General features: G+C 38.7%; 1 protein-coding gene across 5 annotated transcripts in view; it reads right to left on the bottom strand.

The window, feature by feature from the left end:
* adcy7 (adenylate cyclase 7) overlaps positions 1-15,661 on the bottom strand; it is a 74,918-nt gene that overhangs the window by 56,934 nt on the left and 2,323 nt on the right. For 2 of the 5 annotated variants that reach the window (XM_034299625.2, XM_053229415.1), the window contains exon 2: positions 3,923-4,006. The exons of the other annotated variants lie outside the window; for them this stretch is intronic. The gene's annotated coding sequence lies outside the window, so the exon portion shown is untranslated. The remainder of the gene's footprint in view (positions 1-3,922; positions 4,007-15,661) is intronic. 5 annotated transcript variants of the gene reach the window in all.

The following is a 15,661-nucleotide window of genomic DNA, read 5'->3' as shown; positions in this document are numbered from 1 at the left end:
TTCTTAATCAACTCTCTTACTCTCGCTGTAAAAATACTTTTATTCTGCTATTCATGGCTCGAAGATGAGGAACTTACAAGCATTATCTCAGATAGAATCTCTTCCTTTTTTCACACACACACACACACACACACACGCACCTCATGTACTCCTTGGTACTTGACGTCACTGCTTCGCGTTTTCAGAACACTCACTATGTACAATAACAATAGTGCAGGAGATAGCTAGTGGCAGGTTGGGTAAGCATTAGATGTGGGTGATAATCGAAATTCTCACTGATACAGACACCCTGTTTTCTTATCATTTTTATAAATATGATAATGCCAACTTTTTCAGCCAATCAGAACCAAGCATGGGAACAAAAAAAAATCGTGATTGATTAATGGAATGGTAAGATGAGCCAGGACTTAGCACACCTTCAGTTCATATTTTCACAAGTTCAAAATTGAGCGGAAAAAGATTTGAGTTACTTTTAACTGAACTAACTTCCTGATGCTGTACAATCTATCTGGGTTTTCTTTTTAATAATAATAATAAGAAGAAGAAGAAGAAGAAGAAGTGTGAGCACTCACCAGGACATACTCTTTCTATGTGAAAACAAACCTATATAATCAAATGATAGTTCTCTATCTTCTTCTATTTCTCATCACATAAATATTCATTCATTCATCTTCAGTAAGTGCTTTGTTCTGGTCAGGGTGTGGTCAAGGCAGAGAGAGAGACAATGTGTGTGAGAGAGAGAGTGCTGAATGTACAGGTAAATGATGCATAGATGGATGGATGGTTGCATGAGTGAATGGTTGGATGGGTTTGTGGATTGGTGTTTGAGTGGATGGTTGGATGGGTTTGTGGATTGGTGTTTGAGTGAATGGTTGGATGGGTTTGTGGATTGGTGTTTGAGTGAATGGTTGGATGGGTTTGTGGATTGGTGTTTGAGTGAATGGTTGGATGGGTTTGTGGATTGGTGTTTGAGTGAATGGTTGGATGGGTTTGTGAATTGGTGTTTGAGTGGATGGTTGGATGGGTTTGTGAATTGGTGTTTGAGTGGATGGTTGGATGGGTTTGTGGATTGGTGTTTGAGTGAATGGTTGGATGGGTTTGTGGATTGGTGTTTGAGTGAATGGTTGGATGGGTTTGTGGATTGGTGTTTGAGTGGATGGTTGGATGGGTTTGTGAATTGGTGTTTGAGTGGATGGTTGGATGGGTTTGTGGATTGGTGTTTGAGTGAATGGTTGGATGGGTTTGTGGATTGGTGTTTGAGTGAATGGTTGGATGGGTTTGTGGATTGGTGTTTGAGTGAATGGTTGGATGGGTTTGTGATTGGTGTTTGAGTGGATGGTTGGATGGGTTTGTGGATTGGTGTTTGAGTGAATGGTTGGATGGGTTTGTGGATTGGTGTTTGAGTGGATGGTTGGATGGGTTTGTGGATTGGTGTTTGAGTGGATGGTTGGATGGGTTTGTGGATTGGTGTTTGAGTGAATGGTTGGATGGATGGTTAGTTGGTTGGTTGAGTGGGTGGCTATATAGATGGGTGAGCGGATGGTCTGGTGGATGGATGTGCGATTGGATGGGAAGTGCAAGTGGATTGGATGGGCGGCTACATGGGAGAACATATGAAACTCAGGGACAGTAGCCAGAGCTCAGGATCGACCTGGAGACCCTGGAGCTGAGAGACAGCAACGCTACCTGCTGTGCCACCACACCACCATATAATTATATTTTGCCAAAATATTTATCACAACTGCTTGAGCTCCACCAGAGATAGCATCGACTATGACTTTAGCATAGAGCGCGTCCTTCTCAGAAAAGGCAATCCCATAATTCATTTCACCCATCCAGTTACGGGTATAAAGTTAAATATAGTGGATAGAACTTCTGTATAGCCAACGCTGTGTCACTGCGTGTTTAATATAATACTGTGATATTGTAAACAATGCTCAAAGGTTTAGCAGTGATCATTACAGGAAAATTTAATTTATAACTGGAGGCCTGTGTTCGTAATTTCCAGATATGCAGACAGTCAGAGGGAGTCATGCTGGAGCAGCATTACACATCATAATAATAATTATATTGTGTGTGCACGTGGGTGTATATCATACTAGCCTGACTAACTTAGCTATATGATAACATGTATTGCCACATCAACCAACTAATTCAGGATGTTGATTCATTTCACATTTTTTTGTTTGACAACAGCTTCCTGATCAAATAGATGATGAAATGTGACATCACCGTTAATGGAACATAATCTAATGAGTGCTCTGGGAAACCATGTTCAACACTGGATCAATAATGCGGCTGTCTGCACAACAAACAATGCAGACGCACTAATTAACAGATGACACACGAGTGGAGAGCAGATTTAGACTGTGTGTGTTACTTCGAGAGCACTGTTGTGTTTCTGAATTACTCAGTTACAGTGTAATGGATTTTAGTTGACTGATTCTCAGTCACTCTTTGTATCACACCAATCCTTACAGTAGTTGAACTGATCAAATATTAACCCTTTTAACTGAAATATGAAAGTTAATTATTCAAGTTTGCACGTGTGTTGTGGAAAATACACGTCAAAGGTAGTCCTGCTTCTTCTCCATCCACACTAGTGTGCTTTTACTGGGGGTCATTTCCTGTCTACATGTTCAACAATACACACAGACTTTCAAAGAAAGATAAGGTTGGTCCTCAACACACACACAGAGACACACACAGAGACACACACTATGTATACTATTTAAATTTCCTAATATTTATTGTGATGTTATTTTTATAAGATTCTATGGTTAGGGTTTAGGGTTTATTTATAATTTATAATTTCTAAAACAGATAGAGCTGTATAATACTAACAACATGATATGTATTAAAAAGGCAAACAATCCGTGTTTGTTTAAAGAAAAGAAATTATATATATGTTTCTTGATATATCTGGCCAAATCATTCTTGTGTCACTTGCTGCACAAAAATGGGATGAAATAAATGCATGACATCGACGGCACACATTATTTCCACATATTCAACCTGTCAGACCTTTAACCGGAAGCACCTTTAACAAGAATGTACAAATCAATGTGAGCTAGCTAGCAAGCTAGCCGACAGGCTATCAGTTACTCAATATTAATTTCTTATTTATAGAACTGTTGTTAAAAAAAAAAAATCAATATTGCACTCGCAATAACTCACGGTTGTACTGAACATCAGCACAGCTGTGACTACCTACAGCCAAATCTTGCTCATGCGATTATTGCTTAATTATTAAATGCCATGTATTCTTTTGAGTTGTCCAACCTTATATGATTACGATCTATCAGGAAACATTGTGTCATGCTACTTTGGCCAAAAAGTTTGTAGACAGTGCGAAACTCTGGGCTGAAAATGTACACGGGCTCATATGAAAGATTACTCTATGAGACGAATGATGGGAAGCGAGTACCAAAGCTATCAGGATCAGAATAAATCAGACTAATGCAAATAAATGCTAGACTGTTTAATTTTCTTAGCACACACAATATATAATATTTTTAATCATGCGTGTCAAATCATCAAGTTTCCATCCTGCTTTTGGTTTACATCACAAAAAGAGTCGATTCACTGATTCACTAAGAGTCAATCCCCAAGCTTTGGAGTCGATTCCATACACTGAAAATGATTCGCCTATTTACAGTTACTGAGACAGCCAGAGGATCTTTACACTGCCTTTATTTTGAATTTGTCTGGTGATAATTGAACAAATCAGGGCTTGCACTGCAGACAAGACATCCAGCTGTGACAACAGAACACCATCACCTGGCAATAGTTCATGTGTCTCATTTGGTTGTCATAATATTCTCATGCTGTGACACATTATATGAAATATCAGTAATGTTATATTGTATAAAGGGTGTCCCATAAATCCAAACAGCAAAAAAAAAAAAAAGCTTTTATTTACTTGCTCAATACGTTGTCTTCGACTTTGATTTTGTATGAGTAGAATTATTTGGATTCGTTCTTCCTTGCTCGGATGCATCATGGTCTGTAATAAATTTAAAAATATAGATTAATCCTATGACACTGGACTTGTGGGACAGTTAGTTAGTGACCTGTTGTTTAATTAAGCCTAGTTAAGAGTATTAGGGAATTAAAATGCTGCAAATAAATATTTTTTGGTATTTAATATTAAAATGAAATACAACTAAAGAAAAAAAAAAATCCAAAAATGTTCATTACTTTCATAAAAAATAATTATTAGTTGCAAAACTGTTGCATTCAAATTGATGTGTTTGATTTACAGACATGAGCTAATCGTTAAAAGGTAATCGTTTTATGAATTTTTGCTGAATACTCCTCACTTCATTGTTTGGCTCTCGACCTGGCGGAAACACTGGCTGGATCTTGTTCCAAGCTTGTGTTGTTGGAAAAAGGGGTTATCAGCAGTATAATAGCTTGGCTTAAACTATGATGACAGGGCACGCTGAGCCACACGTCTAAAATAAAGCACCAGGTCTGACAAAAGGGTGCAGAGTGCAGAACCACTAAAGGAACTAAAGTCAGGGGTGTAGATTGCAGCACAAACCCTAACCTTTAGATCAGACAGGAGGTCATCTGTTCTAATTACAATTATTCATTTGGGAGATACTCTTACACAAACAAGTCCAAGTACAAAGCTGTTAAGGCATAGAGAGAGAGAGAGAGAGAGAGAGAGAGAGAGAGAGAGAGAGAGAGAGAGAGAGAAATACCACCAAACTGAGACAAAACAGACACACAAACTATTAATATAAATTTTAGTTGCTCGCTTCACATTTCCTCCATGTGAGTTCATGGAGTCACAGATCATCTAATCAGCAACCCTATAAAATATATTTAAAAAAATGAAATTGTTTTATGCCAGTTCTCAAATCGGATTGGTCAGAAGGTCTGCATGTTAAGGACAGAGGAGTTTACGCTTCCCAGTTTCTTGGTAAAATGACAGCCTGTGGGTTTTTTTTGAGAGACAGAGACAGAGACAGAGAGGCTGGTGAAAGAGTGACTGTTCATCGTGGCTATAAGTGAGACCAGGAACTAACCTGTCACCCGTTGGCTCCACAACATTAAATCTAACTATAAACCATTAAAATGTGCAACACATCAGTCATTAATAGATTAGACATTGTATTCCTTGGCAACTCGCTGTGGTATAAGTGGAATAACACACCTGAGGCCGTGCGGTTATATGAAAATAACGCACATCGTGCCGCATCACACGTCCACGGGGTGCATTATTTTCATATAAAAGCACGGTCAGAAGTGTTATTTCTTACTTAGGTAACGGAGAAACAGTGCCTTCAGTGTAAACCTTCTTAGAAATTCGTGTTGTTACAATTTCATGGTTGTAAGTTGGATTTCACAACCACCTCCCTCTAAACTCACCTTAAATCACACTACAGTAACCTACTTTGCTACCTCTGCAGCAACTCTTAGCATGTTCCTAACTTTATCATACACAAAGGATATCGAATGCAGCTAAACCGGACCAATCGAATGCACAGAACACTACGGCACTACTGACCACAACTAAACCAGACCAATCGAACGCACAGAACACCACGGCACTGCTGACCACAACTAAACCAGACCAATCGAACGCACAGAACACCACGGCACTGCTGACCACAACTAAACCAGACCAATCGAATGCACAGAACACCACGGCACTGCTGACCACAACTAAACCAGACCAATCGAATGCACAGAACACCACGGCACTGCTGACCACAACTAAACCAGACCAATCGAATGCACAGAACACCACGGCACTGCTGACCACAACTAAACCAGACCAATCGAATGCACAGAACACCACGGCACTGCTGACCACAACTAAACCAGACCAATCGAATGCACAGAACACCACGGCACTGCTGAAAACTAAACCAGACCAATCGAATGCACAGAACACCACGGCACTGCTGAAACCAGACCAATATCCATTTTCCCCTCTGTGCACCAGCTTCCTCTGTTTAAAAGCTGTTAACATTTTACAGTTTTAAAGATTAAATACAAAGCAACTGCTTCCAATCAGTTTGTAATCAGGTTTATTTTTATAATGACATTTATAAAAAGATGCCACAATACCTGCGATATCTCATATCTCCAAAGTGCTTTGTGAAAAGTGCAATTTATCACAATATCGATATTATATTATCATATTGACCAGCCCTGCTGTGATACCATGAAATTGTGATTTTTTTTTAGACTAGGATATTACACCATGAACTAAATTCAAACCTTTAACATTTAGAGTTAAATCTTGAGCTCATGACTTTAATGTGGCCCCTATTTATCCCTAGAGTGCCTTCACAAGTTTCTCTCTCTCTCTCTCTCTCTCTCTCTCTCACACACACACACACACACACACACACACACACACACACACACACACACACACACACACACACACACACACACACACGTTACGGTATCACAGTCGCATGGAATGGTAAGGTACAGCTCATTACTCATTACTATGTCTCATTACTGTCTCTGACACGTGTGAGAGAGACAACGGGACCAAAGATGAGGGACGGTAGCAGTCTCACACGCAGCATCTGAATGCAAACACTGCGACAAGTGTGTGAGACCAGGAAGTTATTTCTGTCCTTGTGGGTACGATTCACTCCTAGAATTCCCATACTGTTTTTAGCATGTCCTCATCGACTCCTCTGTTGCGACACAGAAGCATATATCAACAACGTCACACAAGTGGCCGCTAGCAGAATTGAATAATGAAGGATGTGTTAAAAACAATACTGGAACACAACATTTGTGTGTGTGTGTGTGTGAGAGAGACAAGAGGGAGCAAAAAAATAAAAAATAAATAAAAAGGAGTCCACACATTAAGAGTCAGAACTGCCATTAAGCATAAGCCTACACCCACGCCTGTGCCGAATCCTGAACCATATCCTCAACCTTTTCCTACACACAGTATTCTCAGAGTGAGAGTGCTTTAGAGAGCGAGGGAACGCACATTTCCTTCCACTTAAAAAAAAAAATGCTAATCACTCTGCATTTCCATTAATTATAGTCATGCAATTATTCCGAGTGTCAATATAACACATCCAAGCTGAGTGATAATCAACATCGGTGATGATGGGGCAACATTTAAGATGTGTTTAAGATGTGTTTAAGACATGCTTCCTCTCAGACATGTGATGTTTTTGAAACCGATGCTTCTGCAAAGTCACAGAGCAGCTGATTACGCTTAATGGAGAGAATTAAGTACCCTTTTTCTCACGTCCAGGTTTGACCTGCATCGCTCTGATCGAATCGAGTGGGGATTAGGGATGAGCAATGTGACAGAAAATATCGTACCACAGTTCACAAAGTCATTTCTACAATACATGATATGTATCATGATATCTCTCACAACCGGCGATCTTAAATAAATAAATAAATACTGTTTAATGATTTATTTAATGTTTAAAAATATATTTATTTTTATTTTTTATATTTCAAATATTTTAAATAAATAAATAAATTTATAACAATTTAAATAAATAGATAAATGTTCAATGCTGAAAAGAAAAAAAACAAAAACTTTAAAAAAAAATTACAGTTTAAAAGAATAAGTACATAATTTTAGCATGATGCTAGCTGCTTCCAGTCAGTCTGTAATTATTAAAAAAATTAATAAATAAATCACCACAATTTATCGCAATATCGATATTATATCGCCATATCGGCTGAAGTGGAGAGACCAATACCGTCTCTATCACCCAGAGAGCAGGAGTACATTCTGTTACAGTCCTGACTCCTGAGATAGTGAAAATTTAAGAGGAGTTTACACTGTACAGCAAGAGAAATCCCTCACTCGCTGCGATGGTAGAAACTGCACATACCTCACGATGTGCTCACACAACATTCCCTCTCATTTTTTTTCTTGCTTAGCAAAACCAAATTTGCACAGAAATACACCATGAGCCATGCAGAATACAGCTTCTCTGCCCCTGCCTGGTTAGCATTAGCCGGCTAGCCTGGGAAGACCAGCACCTCTCAGCGGCACCGCTATGCTAACAGGTGATTGTCAGATGTGTTGAAAAATTAACATGGCTTGCTAAGCTCACAGTTAATGTAGCTAGCATTATTTGTGGTTGGTACTGAATTTAGGTGGCAGCGGGAGTGTCTCTATTTTGACGTGTGTCCATGTCTGGGATTCAGTAAATCAGAGATAAATAAATATGAAAAAAGTATGAGAGTCAAGTGTACCTGTGGCACTGTAATCATCTGTCGGTTACTCCAGTTAACTTTTTTAAACACCTTTATGTCTGCACAGATTTTTTTCTGCATGGAAGCATCATCAGAAGTGCGTAACCGTGAGAGAATAGTGAGTGTACGATACCTCACAACGCAGGTGCACACACTGCACATTTTACAACATTGACCATGTTGACAAGCAGTCAGAGCTCAGTTTCCTGCACTTAAACTTCAAAAGAAAAGAAATACGGACCCGTAGAACGTTGTTGTCACTGTCCAGCGAGCGGTACTTCCATCACCTAGGGGTTTTTCTGAGCTTTTTTTCCTCTCGGTGGCTTAGCTGGTGTATTCAAAGTCATATAACAAGTCAGTGATGTTGATGATGGCAAAGACTTTAACTGATGATGCTAACTAGACTTCTGAGATATATCTGAGGTATATCAGATCGTGACACTACATGAAAGTGCGTGACATCTCAGAAATTCATTGTGACCTCCGAAAGATTGGTGGAACACATTAATTGAGTTTTGTTTGCTCTTGCAAACTGTATGATTCACAGAGTATTTACATGTGATTGAGCCACAATTGAAAAAAACCTGTCAGAGACTGCAACATCGTATCTCCATCATGCCAGGACTGCACAGCGTAAGCTCAGTTTTAAGAGGCTGTACCTCTCAGGAGCATCTGAAAATTCAATATTACACATACAGTGCAGAAACAGCCTCTCTCCCTGTCTTTTACTGCCTGGAGCATATCAGAGCAAACATTTTTACAGAGCCTAATTTAGGCTTAGATCTAAAGGGATGTGGCAGGTATTTGAGTTGGAGGAACAACAATCTTAACAGGTTTACTAAAGGATTTCTCGTCAGTTCTGTGTAGCAGCCAGTGACCACCATGTTTATTTTCTCTAAGAAGGAGTCAACTATGTTACAATTACATCATCATGTTTAAGAATACTCCAAACATGAAACCAATTCACAATCTTGATGTTTAGTAAAATTTTTAGCACTTTCTTAACTTTATTTTTTCTTGTAAACATCTCTGTGAAACTGCAAAACTAAAGGACACAAAATATGTTTTCGCTTAATACCCACATTTGGGGTAAGGGTTAAATTGTTAAAAATGAATGTAGATATGTTTTTAGACACACATTTTTACATGTGTGTGTGTGTGTTATATATTTATATTTTATACTGTATATATACATTATATATATATATATATATATATATATATATATATATATATATATATATTTATTTCTTGTTGCAGACCAAGTGTACCCACAAGGACAGGAATATCTGACAGTTCTGATGTTGTGCTAGTTTGTTTTCACAAAACCTGCAGCTTTGGGAAAAAAAAAAAAACGAAACCAAGTAAACAAGCCAAAAAGTTTCGTTTTGGTTACTAAGGTTAAGGTTAGAGTTAGATTTAGGTGTTAGATTAGCTGCAACAATAATTATATCACTGGAAGGTCCTCGCAAGGACAGTAAGAGAGACGTGTGTGTGTGTGTGTGTGTGTGTGTGTGTGTGTGTGTGTGTGTGTGTGTGTGTCTTTGCCTCCGAAAATCTGCTGTATAATGACAGACCTGTCCTTCTTCAAAGGCCTCAGCAAACAACATATACACAAACACAGGCGCTGAATGACAACCTCATGATGTTCAGCTGTTTTCACACCTGCCTCACCTAGACCCGAACTTCCTGGCACCGTGCTTAAAATAAACCTTAGTGAACTAACAGAAACCCTGTGTGAGCTCTATGGATGTAGATGAGAGTCACACAAGAGAGAAAAGGGAGAAATTCTAAAGAAAACAACTTTGCCTGCCTCATGCATTTGCAGTTGGCACTGATTTAGGACCAGGCTTTTCTACACGCATCTAAATTATTTCCCATTATAAGTGAAACAGCAAGGCTGATCACAGATCAGTGTGAATCTCCGTAAACAGGGGGCTCTCTGTTCAGACCCATAATAGTGTGAGATCAATCAACTCAGACACAATAAAGCTGTGCTTGATTACTTTTACTACTGCAAGCCCACTCACACTCTTTCTCTCTCTCTCTCGCTCTCTCTCACACACACACACACACACACACACACTTAACTGCTTGGGAATCCCTGTGCTGCTCCACAATGACTATAGTGCAATTCTGGCCTCTAAAATAAATTTAAAAAATAAAAACAGATGCAGTTTGGATATAATCCCAAACACACGCTTTAGTGTGGAACTGCAATAGAACAGAGCGTCTGAAAAGAAACAGATGTTGCTGCTGAAAGCCGAAATGCTGCTACTCGCTTTATTCAATCACGTCCCATTCAAGGGGTTTGGTTTTAATTTTCAATCCATGACAAACCCTCATTAAATATTCATGTTTCTCACCTGTTCATGTCTCCCTATGAGTCATTTGCAAGACACTTTTATTCAAAGCTACTTAAGTCAGACAGAATACAATCCAAACACTTTGCTGCTACAAAACCTACTGTGATTGAAGTGGTGTAAGACTTTTCACCATCTGCTCAGCAGCAAGTCAGAGAAAGTTGTCACAGAAAGACCACTGTAATGTATTCACACATTCACATTTTATCTTCACTATAGTAAAATAGATGTGGTGCCATTAGTGTATCTAAAACATGACCATCCAATCAGAAGCACATTAGTCTTTTCTATTCAATATGACCAACAATTACAAGGACAACTTCGGACTTTCGGTGCTTGGCCCCCTAATTAAAGACACAACTAGCAATCGACCGATTCGGGTATTTCAGTGGCTGATGCCGATATTTGCCAAGTAATTTCTGCCACAATACAATATAATAACAAATGAAAACACCATACATTTGCTTAACTTTTAACATACATTTCATGTATTCACTGAAGAACACTTTGACAAACTTTCACATTAACTTGTGAAAGAATTAGCTAGCTAGATTTTTGAATGAACTAGCTAGCTACGAAACAGAAACGAAACGAATCTTTTAGCGTGACATTTAACCTTCATCATGGCAGCCTTTGCATATGCAGAACATGTGATGTCAATAATGTCTTGTCATTTGGCTTATGGGAATTTCAATGCCAGTGCATTCTCTGAGGTGTCTGATTGCATCTGAAGGCAGTATGCGTTTACCAGGGCAGACCAAAGTGTGAGTGCGAGCACTATTATTAATCAGCCATGCTCAGTCAATCACAACAACCCATTTGTACTTTGTTTACTTCGTGTCCCTGATCATAGTGTGCTATTTATTATCACTGAAAACACAAAACATTAGGTTTTTTTCCCCTGTAATCTTCCATCTTAAAAGACATGTGCCCACGTCTAAACGTCTTCTGGTATTTAAGTAGCGCTAGCAGGTGCATGGTTTATTTCTAACCAAATATATCACATCGTAGCGGTTTTGGGAGTGAAACATGACATCATGTTACGGTAGAAAAATGTGTCATGATGTCTTCACACTTAATATGCGGTCTGTTGTTTTCTCTCTGGTCTAATTTAGACTACCGTTTTTAGGCTGTTTCCCAAAAAAAACCTGTGAAATGACAGAAAACGGCATGCTGGGAATGCACCCAGAGCATTTCTACAGTATTTATTTAGGTGGAAGAGACATTATGTTTTTGGGTTGTCTGTGCATCCTTCCGATATTCTTGTTAGCGTGATATCTCAAGAACGAGTGGTTGAATGTTTGTAGGATTTATATGGAATTATCATTGCAACCAGCAGATGAACAGATTAGATTTTGTAATTGTCAAGGTCAGAGCAAGGTCAAATGCCTGAAATGTTTTTTTTTTCTTCTTTAATAGCTTCTTTCCTGTTTGAAGTATGTTTTAAGGTTATTTGAGGCATACAAATTAGTGACAAGGAGGACTAGCCTTGGCAGTAAAGGCGTCACCTTTGATGCCATTGACATTGAGTTCTAATTGTTTTTTTTTTTTTTTTTTTTTTTTTGGTTTTCATGCTGTAGTCAACATATAGTCCTGAACATCACAGCATCGGTTGTTTACTAAACAAAGCAGTCATATCTATACCAATACCTATATATTCAATAAATGAATCAATATACAGAAAATATTCCACTGTCTTGTAATTGCGGAGATCAAATCATGACAAGGATGATGTCAGCGTTTTATAAACGGCTATGTTTTTTCCCTTCCACACACTTGTGACTGTGTTTTGAACTTTTTCCACTTTGAAAAGTAGATTTGGAAAGACAAAGTGGATAAGAAAAGATTTGTTTCCATATTTGCCTGTGCTTATGTGGACTTAGCCAATGCAGCTCTCCCTTCTAAATGAAAAGTCAAGACCACACTAATCATATGCAGCGGTATTGAAGTGTACTACAGAATAGGAACTAAAGTGACCTGAATTAATGCAAACACAATTATTTACCCAAGGACTGAGTTACTGCCAATGCCTTGACGCTGTATTTAAACTTCTTTATTTACACTTTGTCAGCATAAAGGTATGATGCGTCATTCATAAATAAATGAACTGGCAACTGCTAAGGTATCGAACGATTTGAAATATGAACAGAAACTCAAAAGACTGCTTAAATCATGCTGTTATTTCTACTTTTCACTATGAGCGCTGCCACGTTGAAGTGAATCACAACTCAGAGAAGTCGGAGCTCTCGGAAAACTCTAACTTTCCAAGTAGGAATTAGGAATTGAAGAGGCAATCAAACCGATTTTTCCTACTGGGAATTCAGAAACTTGGCACAGTATTTGGAAGTCGGAAGGTTCCCACTCAGCAAAAAAGTATGACGTGTCATTCATTAATAAACGAACTGGCAATTGCTGAGGTATAAGAGGAATAAAACACTAGGAAGTCTGAAATGTGTATATGGATGTCTCTCTCTCTCTCTCTCTCTCTCTCTCTCTCAGTGAGCTGAATGGATGTGCACCTATGAGCCAAAAAGAAGTGGACAATGCTGAGCGAGCTGAAAAGCTGCCAAATTTTCTGTTTTGTTTTGAGTGTCAGACCAAAATAAATAAGCTCGCGAGCAAGCTCACGCTGAATCGCCTGGTTTCTTGAGTAGCGTGCCACTGAAATTTCTAACACACTATACAGAATACCCATAATGCACTATGCTATAAGACTAAAGACTCAGAGACTACATATGGCCTATATATAATATATATAATTAGCGAGTTAGATACAAATGCACAATATTAATATTCTAATTCCTGGGAAACTTCAGCTGAGGTAAAAATTGTCCAGAAGGCACTTGAGAGTCATTTATAGTTCCATGCTCTCTCTTTGAAGACTAATCTCTGAGCCTCTGCTTGTTCAGAAGATAAGACTGCACTGCTCTCAGACTCCCCAAGACCAAAGACGTTCAATCCAGTCCAGTTTTGGTTTTATTCCAACTCATCTAAATGACCATGTTAACACTGTGCTCAGTGCTGGAATGGGATAAATACGGACGTGATGGGGCTGATGATCCCCAGGGACTGGATGGAGTATCACTGCTCCGGGCTGCATTCTCACCAAAATACCCATTTCCTTTATGGTGGCTAACAAGGGAAATGCTAGTTTAGACAGAAGGCAGAGCACGCTTACTGGCAAACACATTATCACTGCTTGGCTACTGCACAAAGGACTCCTGCAGTTATGCTCAAAGCAGTTTGAAAGTGATGGATTGGCTGCGATATGTGGTTTTGTGAGAAGCAGTATATTCTAGTGGATTTTATTTATCAAAATAAAGCAGCATTTTTGTGTGGGTTACAGGCTTTCACATTCACAGATATCACAGACGTAAGCTAAACTGGGAAGAATATTGTTGCGATCATTTAGAGATGACACTGATCTGATATTCAGGATCGGTACTGGTCCGATACCAGCAAAAACGAAGGGGAAAAAAAAAAGAACAAATTTAATCTGATCCTGTAAAAAATGGGAAAAGACTTGAACTGGATTTGAAACTGATTTTTTTTTTTTTTCAAATCCAGTTCAAGTCTTTAAGTATTTTTGTTAAGATTAATTTTATTATATTTATACTTTGTGGCATATATGTGGCAAATAACTGATAGAGTTTTAAAAAAAAAAAATAAATAAATAAATAAATAAATAAATAAAGGGGGGGGTGGGGTGGGGTTGGCCAAGTCATGTCTATAGCTACGTATTTTTCCTGTATTTTTAAGTGATTTTTAGAAGTTTTAATGAAAAATTATCGATTTGCTATTGATATCGAATGATACGCAAGGTTCCAGCTCTACAGGCATTGAGCCTTTTCATGTTGTAGCATGCCAGGATTATTACATTTACTGCATTTGGCAGACACCCTTATCCAGAGCAACTTACAATTATCTCATTTATACAACTGAGCAGCTGAGGGTTAAGGGCCTTGCTCAAAGGCCCAGCAGTGGCAGCTTGGTGGTGCTAGGATTTGAACTCACAACCTTCTGATCAGAAGTCCAACGTCTTAACCACTGTGCTACCACTTCCTTACGTTGTTTGAAATCCAGCCAAATGTGTGATGTAATTAGCAGGGAACAACAGTAACACTCAACTTGTATTCAGGTACTAGAAAGAAGCTATACAGTCATTCAAAGAGATGACTATCATCAGAAAAAAAAATGTTGTTTTCATTCTTAGGAAGGTACAGATTCAGTCTCAGGTATGAGTAACAGTAGCGTTGAAACACTCGTAAAGTCTTTTATGCTGTGAACGCAGGTTATGTTGCCATCTTGGAATTGTAGTGATCACATGACAATTAGGACGTCAGCCATTTTGAAAGTCTACGTTTTCCCTTTTCCACCCTGCAATGCAAAAATATCTCAGATATATCTGCCGTGAAGAGGAGACTGGATTGGAAAAGATGCGTTTTTGGTCATCAAAATGCCATTTTTGTTTAGATGGAAAGGCAACATAGACAAGAAAAGATGCGTCTTCAGATTTACTCATGTTCATATGGACTAGAGCTCTGTATCGACCTTTCTGAACTCTCCCTCGAACAAGTCTTTCATAAGAGAGGTACTTATTCAATCTGGAGTATCAGTATCGGAGCGGACCGTGGCCTGAGACATCTGAGTGTTAGCAAGTTTCGTCATATTATGTTCACAAGTACAGTGTTGAGAATGCAGTGAAATTCTTACATGCATGTTCTCCTGCATCAAACATTACAAACAACGGAGCTTTTTCACACTTCCGTGTTTACGAATGTGGAAGCGTAAGTAGAAGTGTTTCAAAACCTCTTATTCAAAAGCAAACACAGCTTGCAATCACTCAATGCACAATTCTCTCATTTCCCACCGATGTGCTATTCTCCAGGATGAGTGTGAGCATTTGAAGAGGCAGCATGGACATCTGTAGCAGGCAGTTCAAAGAATCTGATTATGTAAATGCCCAAAACATTCAGACCGGAGTTTGCATTCCTTTAGGGTGTATTATGTGTTCAGTCCAAATAATGTATTGGTAGGGGTGTAACGATACATCATGACGCGATGCAAAAAATGTGATGATGTGC

The sequence above is a fragment of the Pangasianodon hypophthalmus genome, chromosome 25, assembly GCF_027358585.1.
Source record: "Pangasianodon hypophthalmus isolate fPanHyp1 chromosome 25, fPanHyp1.pri, whole genome shotgun sequence".
Classification (NCBI taxonomy): Eukaryota; Metazoa; Chordata; class Actinopteri; order Siluriformes; family Pangasiidae; genus Pangasianodon; species Pangasianodon hypophthalmus.
The sequence above is the reverse complement of the archived record's forward strand: the minus strand, read 5'-3'. Positions and strand labels throughout refer to the sequence as shown.